The 18,312-nt window shown below is 40.5% G+C and overlaps 1 long non-coding RNA gene across 1 annotated transcript in view; it reads left to right on the plus strand.

Annotated features, from left to right (window-relative positions):
- The first annotated feature begins 2,156 nt into the window (after window positions 1-2,156).
- LOC311585351 overlaps window positions 2,157-18,312 on the plus strand; it is a 34,052-nt gene continuing 17,896 nt past the window's right edge. The window contains exons 1-2 of the long non-coding RNA XR_014775197.1: window positions 2,157-2,226; window positions 17,386-17,468. This is a non-coding gene — a long non-coding RNA (uncharacterized lncRNA). The remainder of the gene's footprint in view (window positions 2,227-17,385; window positions 17,469-18,312) is intronic.

Below are 18,312 nucleotides of genomic sequence, written 5' to 3' on the forward strand. Positions count from 1 at the left end.
ACGTGTATAGTCCATGTGTTTAAATCATGTGATTTCTGGCTGTTAATCAAGTCAGCTTCTCTCTCTCACTTTATGCATCTTTGGGAATGGAGAGAAAAATAAACTCATTGGCAAAAATGTGCCAATATACAGTTAATATAAGAGATAAATCTCTTTTTTTCTTTTTTTGATTGTCATATATCTAAAATTAATTGCTGATGAGACAGGGTCTTTTTCCAGTCTAACAAAAAAAAGCTGATTATAATTTTGTACTTTGAAACAATTCTTTGAAATACAGAGACTTCAAATTTGTGGAAAGCAAACTGATTATTACTCAGAAGTAAATTTACTTTGGATCACATGTCTTTCCTTTAGGGGCATACTAGTGGATTAGGCCCTCATAAAACAGTCTGGATACGTGAAATGAAAGGAAAATAATGGTTAAATTCAATTTATTTCTTAAAATCCCACTTAGGAACTAAATGAAGCTATGTTCTTTAGAAAAACTATGAAACTTAACCCTATGTGATTTTTGTTAATCTCCTGTTTCCTTTCCAAGAAAAAAAAAAAGGAATTTTGAGCCATAATGTGTAAAATAGAAATTTACTACATAAAACACATGAAGTAGATGCATGCAGACCATTCTTGTTAGTATGAAAGGGAACACATCTGCTTTAGTAATGGCAGCTCATGAAAATTCTAGAAAACAAATGGCTTCTCCCATCTCGTAATGCCAGCTGGTGTTGTGATGGAAAATACCCTTCCATGTAGAATGTGACTGTATCCTAAAGATGGCCTTCTGAGCATATCATGTCAAGGGAAGTGACAGCAGTGACCATGGTGGGCAGATGTGACTATCAGCTCCAGTGTACACCCATGCTTTCAGTGTGAAGTCCATGTGAACTATGTGCTTGACAGCTGGGGGACGTCTGCCTAACAAGACGTGTGGAAGCTCCCAGAACAGGTTCACTGTGATAGGAAGGTGGATGTGGTTAGTACAGGTGAACTCCAGTATTCTTCACTCTGTGCTTGCTGACTACCAATGCACCGTGACCAGCTGACGTAAGCTCCTTCTCCGTGCAATTCTCACCATGATGGACTGTACCCTGTGAACTGTGATCCATGACAAAGCCTTCCTCCTTTGAATTACTTTTGTCAGGTACCTTGTCATAGGAACAGGAAAACTAACTAATACACTTGTCACAGGCCCCAAGCTTCATAAATGTAAGCCACACTAGGGAGCTATGTAAAGGGGTTCCCGTGTGTGTGTGTGTGTGTGTGTGTGTGTGTGTGTGTGTGTGTGTTTGTGTCTATGTGTGTGTATGTGTGTATGTGCATGTATATGTGTGTATGTGTGTATGTGTGTATGTGTGTGTTTATGTGTGCGTATGTGTGTTTATATGTGTGTATGTGTGTATGTGTGTGTTTATGTATGCGTATGTGTGTTTATATGTGTGTATGTGTGTATGTGTGTGTGTGTGTGTGTGTGTGTGTGTGTGTGTGTAGTTTCTACTCTGCTACCTCCCTCCTGTCTACATTTGTTACTCTGCACAGATTACCCTAACATATTGTATTTTAGGATTTAGTCTAGATGAGCATCTAGCTGAGGTCCACTGTGTCCTCTTAGGTGGCTGTGTTTAACTGACTAGGACTCCCACCAAGTATTCTTCTTTGCAGCCTGGATATTATCACGTATGTAACCCTCACACCTTTGTGATGCACAAGGAAAGTTAAAAACAAAACAAAACAAACAAACAAACAAAAACCCAGCAAGCAGCCCAAGGGTATATCTAAGTCATTCAGGTGCTGTCTGAATGCAGTGTTCCAGCAACGTGACAGCAATCTCTACCAGCTCGCCATCTTGCCCTCTAGCTCTCAAATGTACACTGAAGACTTACCTGTGGTTCTGACTTTAATCAGGACCAAACTTAAATATTTTAAAGACACCTTAAATACAGAGATTGGATTTTAAGTTTAAATATTAAATGTATTTAGTTATGGACTAAGCAAGCATTAACACTATAAGTCAGACATTCTGCTCACCTGGGGCCTGGCTTGCCTTGCAGGTAATCTCAGGGCTTCCGTTGGCCTCATAGTTCAATGCAAAGAACACAGGAAATTCTGATAGAAGCAGAGGTTGTCATGGAAGGAGAAGCTGCCACAGAGCAGTGTGGTTACAAGCAGCAGCTTTCTGGGAATGCTATCACTGGTGAGAGCCCTCAGCAAGGGACAGTGTGGACGCCAAGGGTGGGTACAGCTACAGTTGGTGTCAGGGAGAGAGAGCCATTTCCTAGAAGTTTAGGACACATAACAGGAAGAGCTGGCCTTGGGGTGAGGCAGCACCCTGTTATGCCGGCCTCAGACTTTAGCTGAGACTAAGTGGCACTACTGCATGTCAAGCAGGGGGCCAGTCCGTGCTTAAGGATTTGGTTAGGGTTGTGCTTCGATTACAGTTTTAAAATAGTTCGCTGGCTATAGTTTTATTGGGAATGCTGAACACCAAAAGGGAGACAACTGCATTTATGTAAAACTGACGTGGTAATAAAGGTGGTAATAACCCACCCTTGGAAGAAGGATAGATTTCCGAGGTGCTCAGAAGATGGTCGGGGGAGGAGGGGACTGAATGAACAGTAGCAGGACAGACGGCAGTTGAGAAGGGTCATACGGTTTAACGGCAGTCCTCTGCTCCTGATGTACACTGGCTGCCAGCAAACTTTCACTTTTATCTCTCAAAAAAGAACATCCTAGTCATGTTGAACCAGTTCATTAGCTTCTACACCTAACAGGATAAGCATAACATTTCTTGCCTTGTCAGAATCTCTTCAAGATACATCCATAACACACAGTTAAAGCAGGACATACATTTTACACATTCTCATAATAGTTAGCATTATAGACCATGGCCTCACACATGATCATATCAGTTACATGCACTGCACTAGATACTTGAAATAGCAAGGTAATTTATAGTTTCCTGGTTACATGGGTGTGAAAGATAAGATTCTTCAATATTATTGGATAGCATTGGCCAGACATAAGTGTCACTCATCTTCTATAACAACTTTCTGTCTACTCTACCTGAATAGTACCTAACTCAATAAAGACATCAGCTCACGGATCACACAGACAAAGCATGCAAGATTATCTTTTGGGTGCCAATGAGATAAAGTTATTGTGGCAGTCATAAGAGTGCATTGAAAGGCTTTTCGGTATCACAGACTAAAAGCCTCACCACAAGTGCTCTCTGAACGCTCACAGGAGTACTAGAAAGGAAGTGACAGTTCCGCCCCGTTTTATGGACAAAGAAAGTGAAGGCATAGAAATTAAATATCCTGTCCCAAAGGCAAAATTTATGTAAATAATTGAGTTGAGTTTCTAATTATCTTCTTGCCTTAACAGGATATGGTATGCCCAAAGACAAAGCCAGTTTCTGGGGAGCTAATGATCAGATTGTACAGTTTAATAAGTATATTTTAGAATAATGTGTATACACTGTTTTCCCCCTGGGAGAGTAAGCATAATGCAAAGTATCACCCAAGTTGGATGGTCACCCTCCTAGTAATACATTTGTGACTGCTGGTTAGGTAGCTCCCTTTCCACACAGAAGAATAGCAGGGCAGGAAAAGAGACTATGAGGAAATGAGACCAACAGCAAAAAGCTAAAGAAATTTGCACAAAGCGTCTCTTAATAAATTGATGGCTTTCAGGTAAAAATCAATTTCCTGCGGACAAGAAGAAGATAAGTAGAAAACAAACATGTTAAAGGAATTGGAGAGTGAATGCATAATTTCAATACAGAGTCTTCTCCCCAGTGGCAACAGGCACTGTGGATGCACCAAGTCTCTTCCAGGGGTGGGGATAACTGACTTCATGCTATGCTGCCATTTAGAAGGGCCTGTAGAGGCAGCGCAAAACAGGAACCAGCACAAGGTTACTGCAGAGTCTTTGGGTTGCCTAGAGCTAAAGCCCAGGCTGCAGAAAACTCGATCTTTGAAGATTTAATAGGTTCCTCATTCTCCGTCAGTTGGTCCTTTCAGTTTGCCAAGTATTAGCTCTGTTTTGCCTTATCCATAGGATTCTTAGCTATGGATTTTACATTAAAGAAATCCAGTTGGATTTAAGCTAATGGACAATAAAGCGTTAGAGTTAGAGGTACTGATACATGCACACAGAAACGTGGGTCTGCAATGAATTAGCATTTGAAAATAGATGGTTTTATAGTGACACAAAGCTGCATGGCCACTATGATGTTCTTGAAGAGGAAATGTTTAAATTGTTAACACTTGCCTAACATGTTGCAATGTGAGAAACAGCAAGAGCAGAAAAAGTGAAGACCCAGCTCAGTGGTCAATTTAGAGGTCACCTTCAGTATTAAAGGCAAAGTCCTTACTGAATTAGAAGGAAGAGGACTGTTACTAATTTTTTCTACAGGAATGTTAAGTCAACTGTAAAAAATTCATGAATGGGACAGAGGGATTGGCATCAGACCAGATCCGGTGATCTTTGAAATGCATGCATCACCAAAGAATGTACTGTTATTCTGTCTAGACTCAGCGACATGGTGCAATAAATAAAGACTGACAGCGTCGATATGTTCCATAAATATATAACTGAAAATTTCATCATCTCTAACCATTAATAATTTCTCAATTACCTTAGGTAAAGCAATGTGTACATCTTACAAAAATAAAATCTACTGATAACGCCATTTGTTTTTAGACAAAGAAATAGTAATGCCATTTATTTCTCATTTCTCTAAACATATTCGTCTTCTTAAGTAAACCTTGGAAGTCTGAACCAGAAGCCATAGATAATTCATTAGCTTCAGTCCACAAATCTATTTTCTTAGAGTCTTCTCATATATATAATGTCCTGTAAAGCTTTTAGAAGATTGCTTCAAGGTTTTCTTTTCTTACTTTTTTTTTCTTCCTTGAAAATTAAAATAAACTGTGATGGATAACTTGTAAAACTATCAGTTGGCGTGGAGCTGAACGTACATATATATTTTTTTGTTAATGAAACCAGAACCAGCAGATGGAAGTTCACCCACAATCATACACACAGGAGCATGTTTTTTTTTTCAGACTCACATTTCCTAAGGCCATGATGCAGTCAAGGCAACTAAAAATATAACGTTGGAGAACAATCGCTCACTCTAAGGAAATCTATAAACATTCTGGAAGAGTGATATGAGCCACATATCCTCCTCGCTGGAAGGGGTGGACAGGGTTCTAGTGTGTTGCAACTTGCAGTTCTGTGCACAGACATGCTTCACAATCTTTTTAAACTTGTTTTTAGAAAACTTGTAAAAGTGCATAGTTCCTTTGGCTGCAAGAGTCACTACACACACGAGTGTAACACTTCCCTCCTCATTGTGCCCTGGTGCCCGTGTCCTTTCTTTGTGGTTCTGTGAGCACTTTTACTGAACAGATGAAAGCTGTGCTTGCCTCCTACCTACGTGGTTTCTCCACTAAAATGGAGTTCTATGAAAACAAACCAAAAGGAGAGGGCGAGCAGAGCCAAGCGCCCCTCAGCAGTAGTTGCTCAGTCCCGGCATCTCCTCTGGGAAGGTTAGGATGTTGGCTAGCGCTAGAGTACAGGGCTAGTGTGAAGTTGACAACACCTCTCACTGCTGTGGACATGGATAAGAGCCAGTTTTCCCACCTCTACCAAGTGCCAAGCGCTTGAAATCAGGAACCATCATTTTTACATTCTTGTATGTAATTATCAGTAACGGGCTCTGCCACTTGATGTCACCAATATTTCTCTCTATAAAAGTAATTTTTACATTTTATAGGGTTCATATCCATTACTTAGGAGTACTGTGTGTAAAAAAAAAACTAATTAACTTATCTTTTCAAATAGCTTTTGCTCTTGTTATGTCGTTTTGGAAAACACTTTCTAGATACCATACGCGATTGCATTGTCTTTTATTTAAAGATTGTAGTTCATAACACAAATTTATAAATATGAAATGTTTTATTAATTCTGAAATACAAAACAAAGGACTTCAACTGATGATTTCAAACTCGTGTATTAAGACAATGCTCCACAAACCCAAACAGGTCTCTTGTATGTTCCCATAACGAATTTTTTACTCAATGCGGCCACATTGTTCTTCCTAATAGCTGAGGGGGTTCACCTTTTCCCCTTCCACCCTCAGGAGAACAGAAAGCACAGCAATGCTCTCCTTGTACCCAGAGGATGCATGGGACACGCATGGTGAGAGCAGCACAAAGATTGGTCTACTCAGATGCTTCTGGGAGAGGCCCTGATTCTGAAGCAAGAGGTGGCTGGCCTGTGTGTCTCTCTGAAGATGCATTTCTTTTACATAGGTCCTGTCTCAAACAGCAGACCCAGCAACATGTGGCTCGTGGGCTTGGGAATATGATTCGGGCCACTAGAGAACTGAACATCAATTTATATTTCGCTTTGATTATTTAAGTCCACACGACACATATGGCTGTTGGTTATTATTTTAAGAGTGTGGTGTAAACTGTATTATTGCAAGTCTTGCGCCTAATCCCTCTTTTGACTGTCACACAAGATTTTCAGTACTGAGTGGCTGCACCAGAGGTTGTCAACTGAAAGACATTCAAAGAGGCCTAGAATTTTCCTTTGAGTTTTCAGCACTGAGCTCTGATGAGTGGAACTGTTTGTGACTGTATTTCCTGTGCTCAGGAACTAGAGGAGCAGGTACTGGCTTCGGAGCAAAGAGATGTGGCACACTGCACCAGATGTCAATGTGGAATCCCCCCCCCCACCCGTGCCTTTTTCTCAACAGTTCTTTTGCAAGATAGATATGTGATTATTGAACACTGACTCTAGCATTGAAAACTGCCACTCATTGCCATTGAAACATTATTTCCACCTGAATCAAAATTTACATGGTAATTTAATGTAAAAGGCAGCAACTGATGGAGCAACAGTATGGGTAGAGGTTCAAATCTCTTCCTTCCTCTTTCCTCTCCTCCCTCCCTCCCTCCCTCCCTCCCTCCCTCCCTCCGTCTCTCTCTCTCTCTCTCTCTCTCTCTCTCTCTCTCTCTCTCTCTCTCTCTCTCTCTCTCTCTCTCTCCTCAATAGCAAGTTCAGGGTTTTCATGGAGCTTGGTTCAAAGACTTGTCTGTCTTGATGTACATCCATCCCCTCGTAAAACCTAAGACATGGCTGGCGTCTTAGTTAGGTTTTCTATGAGTGGTATAAAACACCATGGCTAAGTACAGTTTGAGAGGAAAAGGGTTTCTTCCATCTTAGAGGTTGTAATTCATCATTCCGGGATGTCAGAGCAGAAACTTCATTCAGAAACAAGGAGGCAGGATCTGATGCAGATGCCCTGAAGAAATATTGTTTACTGGCTTGCTCTTTGAGGCTTGCTCAGCCTGCTTTCTTTTTTTTAAATTTTGTTTTATTAATTTATTCTTATTACATCTTAATGATTATCCCATCACTTGTATCCTCCCATTTCTCTCTCCCTCCCATTTTTCCCTTATTCCCCTTCCCTATGACTGTGACTGAGGGGGACTTCCTCCCCTTTTATATACTCATAGGGTATCAAGTCTCTTCTTGGTAACCTGCTATCCTTCTTCTGAGTGCCACCAGATCTCCCCATCCAGGGAACATGGTCAAATATGAGGCACCAGAGTACGTGTGAAAGTCAGCTTTCTTATATCCTACCTAGAGTAAGTGAGGCCATCTCACGCTAATCATCAATTAAGGAAATGCTTGCCCACAGGCTTGCCCACAGAACATGCTGTTGGGGTCATTCTCTCAGCTGTGATTTCCTCTTCCCAAAGGACTATCAAGCATGGGGAGTTGTCACACGCCTTGCAAGCACACCTGAACTAAAGGTTACCATGATGGTACATGACTTCACAGCGATCCAGTACCTTGGATGACTAAGCAGGGGGCTGAAGGGAGCCCAAGTTCCTCGTGTAGCACTCACCATGGGGCTAAGCTTCTCAAAGGATGACTCAACCTTCCAGTTCCTTGCCAGACACTTGTGCTTTGAAATTTCCGGTGAAATGCCAGCTACAGTGGGAGCATCCTCACTCTGCAACCGTGTCTTACCCTTGCCAACGCAGGCACACATCTATTCACATTAAGCAGCCATTCAAAGCGTAGCAGTGGCTCTCTATCAAAAACTCACAGAAACTCAGGACTAGTTCTTGCTGCCAGTAGACCACTGTGGAAGTATTGTCCCTTACCACATCATTTAATATTCACAGCAAGCCGAGGGGAGCCGCAGTCTCACAAGCCACAGACGGCAAACAAGGCACTACCACCCTATTGCTCAGTGGCGTGTGGTCCTCACTCAGAACCAAAGCTCAGGATTTATTCAGTTACTTTAACTGACTAGAAAGACCCAGTTTGAAGTCTTTGTTCATAAGCTACTTCTGAAGCCTTGTCTTGCAACACTTAACACTACTGTACCTCTCATCCGCAAGGGGCATTCCATTTTCTGGGTGTCACCTAATATTAGTGTTTAATACTTTTACTAATTTTAATAATTTTCATTATGTCCAACAAGAATGTAAATTTTATTAGGAAGAGATTTGTAGCTGGTCTTTGCTACTTTGTTGGCTCTTCTTTTTCCTACCTTTTGCTCCCTAGTTTCACCTCCCTCGCACTGGATATGAGAAAAAGAAAGGTAGAGGGGAGAGAAAGACTATAAAAAAATCCCTGAATCTAATTTCTTTCCTCTTGTTTCTTCTTTGACCATGGCTACTAACAAACCACAGCCAATCTCCCTAAATGACCAACAACCACTGACCCTGTGTCTCCGAAAAGTTCTCATAATTCCACATGTCACACAATCGCAGAAACTATCTGCAGTTGGCAAAACCACGCCTCTGCTAGAGCATGAGGCAAATCACAGTCAGCTGCTTCAGACACTCCAAATCAGCCCCACGTCCCCACACCTGGAATTAAAACAATAACACGTTCTTTTAATATTTTTGTGTTTTCAAAGAAACCGAAATTCCAAAATGGTCATTTCAGAGAGTTGTACTATTTTTGTTCACAGCTATTAAATATTCAAATATCATGAGTTGAATGAATGACTACAATAGTTCTTTTTTTTTTTCTTTTTGACTCATAATGATGATAATCTTTTGGGCAGTAGTGTCACTTATGCTTTCCTGATTTTGAATTGCACTCATTTTGTACATAGCAATGAGCTGTAAGGCCTGCGTAGGGAAGGAAGTGCTGGAGAGCCTCCTAATACGAGTTGTGTGGTTCTTATTCCTAGCTCTGTCTCCTGGCTTACCATTGACTGACTTACATATGAACCTTGGCTTATCAGTTGCGGGCTCATTATCCCTGGTATGCAGTTAGAGCTTCCCTGGGAAGCCACATTCAGAGGGGGGTCACTGTCACTAACCAGGACGGCAAAGCATTTGTGCTTGACTTTTATAGTTGACTTGTTTTGTCCTAAATAAAATCCTTAGGTATATCTGTCAGCACCTGCTCTCTCTATGTTAAATTCAGCTGCTCATTATTGTCGAAAACACTTTTCCTTGGTTGTAGTGTTTATATTCAATTTGAGTGGGTTTCTTTTTTGTCCTTGTAAACATTTTTTCCTTTTCTCTAGAAAATTGTGAAAAGTTTACCACTCACCCAACATTTGTGCTTATTTATAAAATATGTATGACTGAACTCAGTTTGTTCTTGAGTGAAGTTTGAATTCTCCTTAGTGAGAGACATTCTCAGATTTCTAACTTAATCATGCAAAAACAATAACAACAACAACAACAACAACAACAACAACAACAACAAGTCAGATACTTTTCTAGGTTTACAAACATGAAGGAAAATTTACTGTATCTGTCCTCAGCATCTTGGTCAACTTTTTTATTCATATGAGAATTCCATTTTAGGTTCTAGAAAATCTATGTAATAAGCAATATTTCTTCAAATCATTTTAGTCTGCAAATATAGGATAGGCATTCTGTTAGGTGACAGGAAAAGAGCAACAAGTGAGACTAACATGCTAACTGTCCTTTCCTTGCAGCCAGCAAGCACTTGCTATTTGGCTATTATTTATTTTTTAAAAACCATGTATTTGGTGCTGCTGAGAGTTTTTAGACATAAACCTTGCAGCCAGTCAGGCCCGACTTGAAGCTTCTGATCCTGGCCATAGTTCTGTTTAAGGAAACACCAGTGTGAGTGTGAAAGCATCTATTTAACCTCTCCAGGATTCCATCAGTCAGGCTTATTGGCAGCTATACTCTGTCTTTATCCTAAACCCCATCCTCCTCTAAACTCTCGATCTTGCCAAATGCTATCTCAAACATTTAAATCTTTCAGGCCAAAAATCTGAGTGATTCCTGCTACCAAAAATTATCCTTTGGAACTTGCGTAGTCTACTACAACGTGTACAGTTTCATCTTCAAAGAAAACACATCAGCTCCTAACTTACTTCAAACACATTAGGGAACTTTAGGCTTTATTTATTTATTTATTTATTTATTTATTTATTTATTTATTTATTTTTAGCTCACAGTGATGCTCAACCACACACCTGATTAGCTTGCCCATCAAATGACTTTGGAAGAGGAACGCACACACAGGGCAGCATGACCCACCCAGCCCTCTTAGCCCTTTCTCTGACTCCATCTGCCTACCTGAACTTATGTTCTTCAAATCTCTTATGTATATTTTATCTCTAAGTCTATCAATGTTATCCATATTTTTATCTTTGTTTCACCCCTAAGAATGTATAAAATGATAAAAGTGACAATATACAATTGCTAGAATGATTTAAAAAGATAATAAGGCAAAGTATTTCAAATTATGTCTACAGTAAAACACTTGCTGCATACTAGCTGTCACTACTTTTGTCATTTTCAAATGAAGAAAATTATTCACAGTCTCTTTCTCTGGATCTTTATTTCCCTTTTAAACCCATGTCTCTGGATGCATTCCATCCAGTGTCTGACCTCAGTGAGTGAATCTCTGTGTTGCTGTGTGTAGTAATAGGCTTACCTGCGTCATTATATTTAGCAATTGACATATTAAAATATATTGAAATAGTCATTAAAATGACATCTAACCAAGGGTATTAAATGAGGTTTGAATTGGCCCTGTAATCATAGGCAACAGGCATCGTAATAATTTCCACTTTCCACTGAGACACTACAGTGTGATGGTATTTCACTTTTTCTTTTGTCTAGGAAATCCATCTGATAAGGTCTGAGCTATCATGTTCATTTTTTTAAAGACTGGAAGCAAGATGTCACTGTGGTTAATGGCCCCACCTTCTCAGGCCACATACCCACTGAAAGGCAGAATGTATGCCCCGGAGAATGCTCTGCTCCCAAAGCCTACTAACTAATTGCATGTATCTCTCTTGGTTGTTCCAGTTTCTGATGTGTGTGAAATTCATTCCTCCACATCCAGGTTTGCCTTGTTTACTTGCTCATGTTGCTTAGATTACCTGGCAACACTCACTGGGGGATATTTTTTCTCAATGACAACTGAAGTGGTAGTAAGGTTTCATTTCTCTAACAAAGTGTTATATACACTTGTTTGTTTGTGGGGGACATCAAGGCCCACATGTGGTGGTCTGATGGCAACTTGCAGGAGTTTGTTTTCCCTTTTCACTATATGGGTTCCAACTCATGTTGTCAGGCTGGGCAGCAATCGCCTTTACCTACTGAGATGTCGGCTAGCCCTTTTCTTAATGCTCAGTTTCATTTAGAAAGAAAATGCTCATTTTCTAGATGAGAATTTTCACCTTTTGTCCTGTTTGTTTTTGTTTGTTTTGTCAACTTGACACAAGCCAGAGTTATCTGAGAAGATGGAAACAGTAGGGAAAATGCCTCCCTAAGACTGCCCTGTGGACAAGCCTATGGTGCATTTTCTTATTTAGTAACTTACCTTGAGGCTCAGCCCATCGTGTGTAGTGCTACCCTTGGAAAAGTGGCCCTGGAGAGTTAAAGAAGCAGGCTGATCAAGCCACAGGGTACAGGTGAGGAGGAGGAGGCACTCCCCATGTCTTCTGCCTCAGTTTCTGCCTCTATGTTCCCTGCCTTCCATTCCTGATGTGACTTCCCTGAATGTTGGACCACCAGATTTAAGTTAAAATAAGCCCACTTTCTCCAAACTTTCTTGGCTTATTGTGTTTCATCATAGTAGCAGAAACCCTAAGTAAGACACCCTTTCAACAAGAAACTGCCAATCCATGTTTTTATTTCTGTTCTGATAGCTCATTTCAATGTCAAGCATTTACAAAATAAAGGTTGAGTATTTGCAAGACCATATTCTTTAACAGAGAACACCTTCCCACGGAAAGTGGCAAAGGCCATGACTTCACTTTAGGATAGTTCAATACGGTGTACTACATTATTTTTTTATACTTATTAAAGTTGAATAGAGAAATCTAATATTTAAAGATTTTCAGAAAGGAAGAATATATGAATGGCTTTACTGAAATAAATAACAAATAGGAGCTCAGTGACATTTCTTGTGTCTCTTCTTGTGCTGAGAAAACATCCGCAGAAGTATGAGTCTTAAATGGAAGTAAACTTTCAATGGCAGAAGGCAATTTTTCAGTGGTTTTGGCAGCTGAGTAAAGAGGTGATTAAAAAAAAAATTGATCTTGAATCTTTTCCTTGTACAGCACTTGCTTCTTGGAATCAGCAAACAATGGACATTGATACAGTTATAGGGAAGAAATAAACATTAAAGTAGGAACTACATACAAGGTGTTTCTAAACAACAGCCTGCATTGTCCTTACTGGTATGTGGGTTAGAGAGAATGTTAACGGCATTTGCGTATGCAGTTGCACCATCTCTCTGTGCCATAGAATTCTCTGGGATGATCTTATTGGCTTTATTTTCTTTGCTGAGCATAGACAATACTGCAGAGTAGAAGCACTAAAATGCAACTACATCAAGTCCACATAGTTTACAAAGCCTTTGCATCAGACTGTTCCAAATATCTTCAGAACATATTAGTCTCTGTCGAGATCAAAGGAGTGGTCCAGCCAGGGTCAGTGTACACACATTTTGCTCAGCTGGTATTATATTATCATGAACGTCAATAAAATAAATTGTTATACACGTAAGTATACATAGTGGCATATAAGCAACTTATCTAGGAAAATCTAAATGTCAAAAGAAGCACATAGTGACATTTTGGGGGTCAAAAGGGGGTGTTGTTCCATTGGCGTAGACCCTCTCCAACCAAGAATCATGGAGAACAGGGGTCATCTGCCCTAGTCACATCTGGCCTTCAGGATTTGACTTTCCCCTGAGAGATGGTGAGTGCACAGTTCTTCCCATAGCTTTTGACAAGTCTAGTTTTCTTGTACTACCTTCTCATATCTTCCCTCAGTTTCTTAGATATGTTTCCAGTGGTCCATTACCTGTTTACACTATCATTTACTTAACTCTGTTGTTCCTGGGAAGTAGTTAGCATGTTTCTAAATTACTATTTAGTGTCTAAATTCAATTGCTATTGAAATGTGTTGCTACAATCCTCATTCACACATTTGCCTCTGTGTCCATGTTTCAGCAAGATCAATATCTAAGGTAGGTTTGAGTGGGTAAAGACACGCACATTTTAGAGGATCATAAATTGGCCATACACTCTGTGGAGTATGTGCTGAATATATTACATTAAAGGTGTATCACAATCCTAATTGCCCAGTGCACTTAAGTAGGACAATTCTTATAATTTTCTGTTTCTTTGCTTTTGCCTTTCAAGACAGGGTTTCTCTGTGTAGCCTTGGCTGTCTGGAAACTCACTTTGCAGAACAGGCTGGCCTGGAACTCACAGAGAACTGCCTCCTGAATGCTGTGATTAAAGGCATGCTCCACCAGCTACCAACCAAAGCTTCTGATTGTTAAAATAAGTCAAATTCAGAAACATCTTTGGAAAATATTTGTATTTCCATATCAATGGAAAAAGTAGTATTGTATAAACTTGACTTTTAAAACTATTATATACAGAAGGAGCTTCATTTCAAAGTGGACAATAGTGTAATAATTATCCTTAATTCTGATGTAAGACAGTAGCAAAGATGCCATTGGCAGCCAGGTTCTGCTTTGCTTATAGCATTTTTAGAAACATGATGAGACGCCTGTGGGAAATGAAGCATTGTCACAGGGAAGCAGACCAAATGTGCCTTTCACATGTTCCGAGCTCCCGACCTGTTGTTTTTAAATGTTTTTAAAAGTAAAATAATCCCCTTATAAAGGAAATGGAATAAATTCCTTTAGGAAATATAGAGATAAAATATAATTATGAGAGGTTGTGTTTTTTTCCCCTCCAAATTGCTGTTGGAAATCTGAAGAGGAAATTAAGGCTTATAAAACCCATCAAAATGTTCACTGTTCAATGAACAAATCTTACTTAAACCCAAGCTTAAGCAAGGTCTGTGAGAGATCGCGTTGAGACCCATCTCCCAGGGGAATAGCAGCGTCAGGTCTGAATTTGGGAGTGTTTATGACTGTGTTTATACAACAGAACAATCATCAATCTAATATTTTCTATATCAACAAAATCACAGCTGTTCTAACATCCTTTCACCCCGTCACAACTTGGCTTAAGCAAGCCGCATTAGCTCTTACATTCTCTGATTTTTTTAAAAAATAAATACCATTTTATTTTCAAACAGATTGCTTGTACAAATGTCAACTTTCAAAAACTGTTTTTATGTAGCTCAGTGGGCAAAGGTGCTGCGGTCAAGACTGCTGACCTGAGTCGCATCCCCCAGATCCACATGGTGCAAGGAGAGAAGTTGAGCCTCGCAGGCTGTGCCCTGACCTCTGTATGTAAGAGGTGGCATGGAGGCACACCGACCGCTCACACACATTCTCAAGACTCTAAGCATATCCTTACTGTGTGATGCTAACTGTAACCTATGGTTTATGGGCGGATCTCCAGATCTTCAGCAGAACACTCCAGAAATGTCACTGTTGCCATTGTACACAGGACAATGCTAATGAGGAGATGAGCTAGCATGAAGTGTGTGGGCATGGACACTTAGAGACAGCAATGGCAAAAGCACAACCTGCCGGGTTGAAGGTTGAGTTACCATAAAGAGCATTATAAACCATGAAAATAACCAGATAGTTAGAACTTTGAACCCCCGGGAACCTATGGACATCCCCCCCCCCCCCCCGCTCACACCAGCACCACAATTAACCAGTGAACTTGTTAACAACGCTGATTAAAAGACTGCATGTGAAATATAGAATATTTATGGCTGTGGCTAAATCATAAGAAATTCCCTAAAAATTCAGGCCATGAGTAATATTAAGAACCAAGGGAAGAGGGGGGTCAATAATCCATTTCTTAGAGAGAATTCCAACAACAGTCACACTTGGCCTTCCTACTTTCTCCTATTTCTCTAAAGTCTGACTTTACCAAAGCATTCCAGCCATCTGTTTTAGGGCCCTTTAAGTGAGGCTGAGCGGACTGATGAATGTGATTCTATAGTGCATGTGTGTGTGCGTGCATGAGTGCATGTGTGTGTGTATGTGTGTATGTGTGACTTGATGGGTGTGTGCCTGTCCCCATGTGTGTGTGCATGCACACAGGCATGTGTTTGTGTGTGCCTGTGTGTGTGACTGGATGTGTGTGTGCCTGTGTATGTGTGTATGTTTGTGTGATTATATATATGTGCATGTGTGTGTAACTCGATGTCTGTGTATGTGCATATGAGTATATGTGTGTGCATGTGTGTATGTGTGTGTTTATGACAGCAATGACTAAAGAAGAGGTCATGAATTTAAGAGGGATTAGAGGAGCAGGGGAGGATTTGTCAGGAGAGAGAGAAGCAGATACGCTAAAAATACAGTCTTCCTGAATGAAATGCTAAAAAAAAAAAAAAAAAAAAAAAAAAAGCATGTAACAAATACTGTGCCAGTCAGAGCTGTATCCCTACCAAATCACATGAAATCTGCTAAAGAGACTCCACCTTATTTCCTGCCTTTTTGTACAAATTTTTGTGATCATTCCTGTCTTCTGAACATAACTCTGGTCTTAATTTCTTCATTAGATGCACATTTTATTTTAATATTATAACACTCTTTCATTTTATACTTTTGAGTCTTTGCTCTCGTGTTTGACACAGAAAGGTGTGTGGTTTTGTTTAGTGATACACTGTAGGGTACAGCGGGGCTACTTAGAACTTTCAAAAAAACTGTACTGGCATCCTTGACCTCCCCACACATGAGGCCAGGAAGATGCTGGTCTCCCGTCAGCTTCAGCAGTATTTTTATTCATGGCTGCCCGGCAAACAGACCACAGTGTCTTCACCCTGGGGGCCAGCCTTACACACCGTCTCTGTTGTGATTGCACACAGGAGTGTCAGCAGCTTTTAAGATGATGTCTTATGCAGAAACAGTGAGCTAAACAGGATCATGGGAGACAGCATGCTTGGCTCTCTCCTCAGCCTCTGACAGGGTTTTCACTGCAACCGGGAGCTTAATTGAACAACAACATGACTGTGGTTAATGAGAAGAAAGTTTACGCAACTGTAGAACATGGTATTTTTTTTTTTAAAGACAGCACAGTCAGTATCTTGCCAGCCAGGGGGAGGAGGGCAGGTGTCAGCCTTAGGGTAGAAAAGAAGGCTCAAAGTGGTTCTGTGAAGTGAGCTATGCATGTGCATCCTGAAGGAGGGCGTGTGACATGCAGTCAAGGCTGGCTTTGCAGGTGCCTGAACAACAGAATAGACTGAGCAGATGCTTGGAAGCTAGAACATACAAAAGGGAACAAGTGACTACAAAATCCTGGGGGTCACTTCCAACAGTGCTGGTAAAAAACAAAAACAAAAATAAAAATGAAAAAACAAACAAACAAACAAACAAACCAAACCTCCAGTCTAGTCCAGGCAGAATTTAAAAACAGAGAAAAAGAAAAGTGGATTAAATACTAGATAGGTGAGTCTGCGCTCAGGAGGTAAAATTTAAAACATAAATACATAGAAAGCCACAGGTTTCTTCCAGGGGCATTTGTGGCTGCAAGAAAGCGGGAGGGAGGTGGGAACGGGAGGATACAAGCAAGCGATGGGATAACAATTCAGATTGTAATCTGAATAAATTAACTAAATTTTGAGAGAGAGAGAGAGAGAGAGAGAGAGAGAGAGAGAGAGAGAGAGAGAGAGAGGGAGTCCAGGACTCATATGGCAGTCACCTGCAAGCCACCCCTGGGGCAGAGCGGAAGCACCTTATTTCTGAGGAATCTGTTCTTATTCTAAGACTTTTCCTAGTTTGGTAGTTTAAATGAGACTACTACCCACCATGTGCTCATGTGTTTCAACACGTGGTCCTCAGTTGTTGGCACTGTTTGGGAAGATTACAGAACCTTTAGGGGGCACAGCATGGCTGGAGAAGTATACCACTGAGGGAGGGTCTGAGGATTTTTAGCTTCACCGGCTTTCTCTCTGCCCCCAGGCCTGGAGAGGAAATGTGATCAGCCAGCCACCAGCTCCAGCTGCTGTGCCTCCCTACACTGTGGGCACCACCCTTCTGGATCTGTAAGCTGAAATGTCTTCTCATCCTTAAGTTGTTTTTTTGGTCGTAGTAATTTACCACAGCAACAGACGGAGAAAAAGACCAACACAACCTTGAGGTTTGACTACAGGTTGAGCATCGGACAAGAGAAAGCAAAAGCAGAGATTTGTTTAGAATTAAACAAGTCTATCTGGAAATGAAAACTTCACAGCATCTGCAGATTCCTAAGGACAGAAAACGTATCCTACAGCCATGGCAGTGCGCAGTAATTACTTTGATAGGGGAAGATAATTATTACTGTGAACCTTCTCACAGGAGCAAATTTTAAACTAGTTTTTGCATATGTTCTGTGCTAAATTCAGCAAAGGTAGCCTGAAGGAGATGAGCTGTTCCATTATTAATAAAAGCCACAGGAATAGGCACACAGTTTTTATTAGAGAGAGAGAGAGAGAGAGAGAGAGAGAGAGAGAGAGAGACAGAGAGAGAGAGAGAGAGGGGAAGGGGGAGGAGACAGAGACAGAGGGACACAGAGACAAAGACAGACAGAAACAGAGAGAATATAGTATGTTCCATATCAGTATTAGAGACACGGAGGTATGTAGTTACTCATTTGCATACACTCTGTAAATTATAAAATTCATAACTACTTAAATATGGAGTACATTGATTGATAACTTTATTTTATTATATTGTACCTATCTTATTTTTAAGGGAGGATAAGACAGGCTGGCATCTAGCTCCTAGCAGAGATGAGGGTAACCCTTGAGCATCTGACCGATCTGCCTTCTTCCCCAGAGTACAATGGAATAATATAAATGTATATGTTTTAAAAATTCATAAAAAATTTAAAAACCAATCTAAAACAAC

The sequence above is a fragment of the Acomys minous genome (assembly GCF_964271855.1).
Source record: "Acomys minous genome assembly, chromosome: 15".
NCBI lineage: Eukaryota > Metazoa > Chordata > Mammalia > Rodentia > Muridae > Acomys > Acomys minous.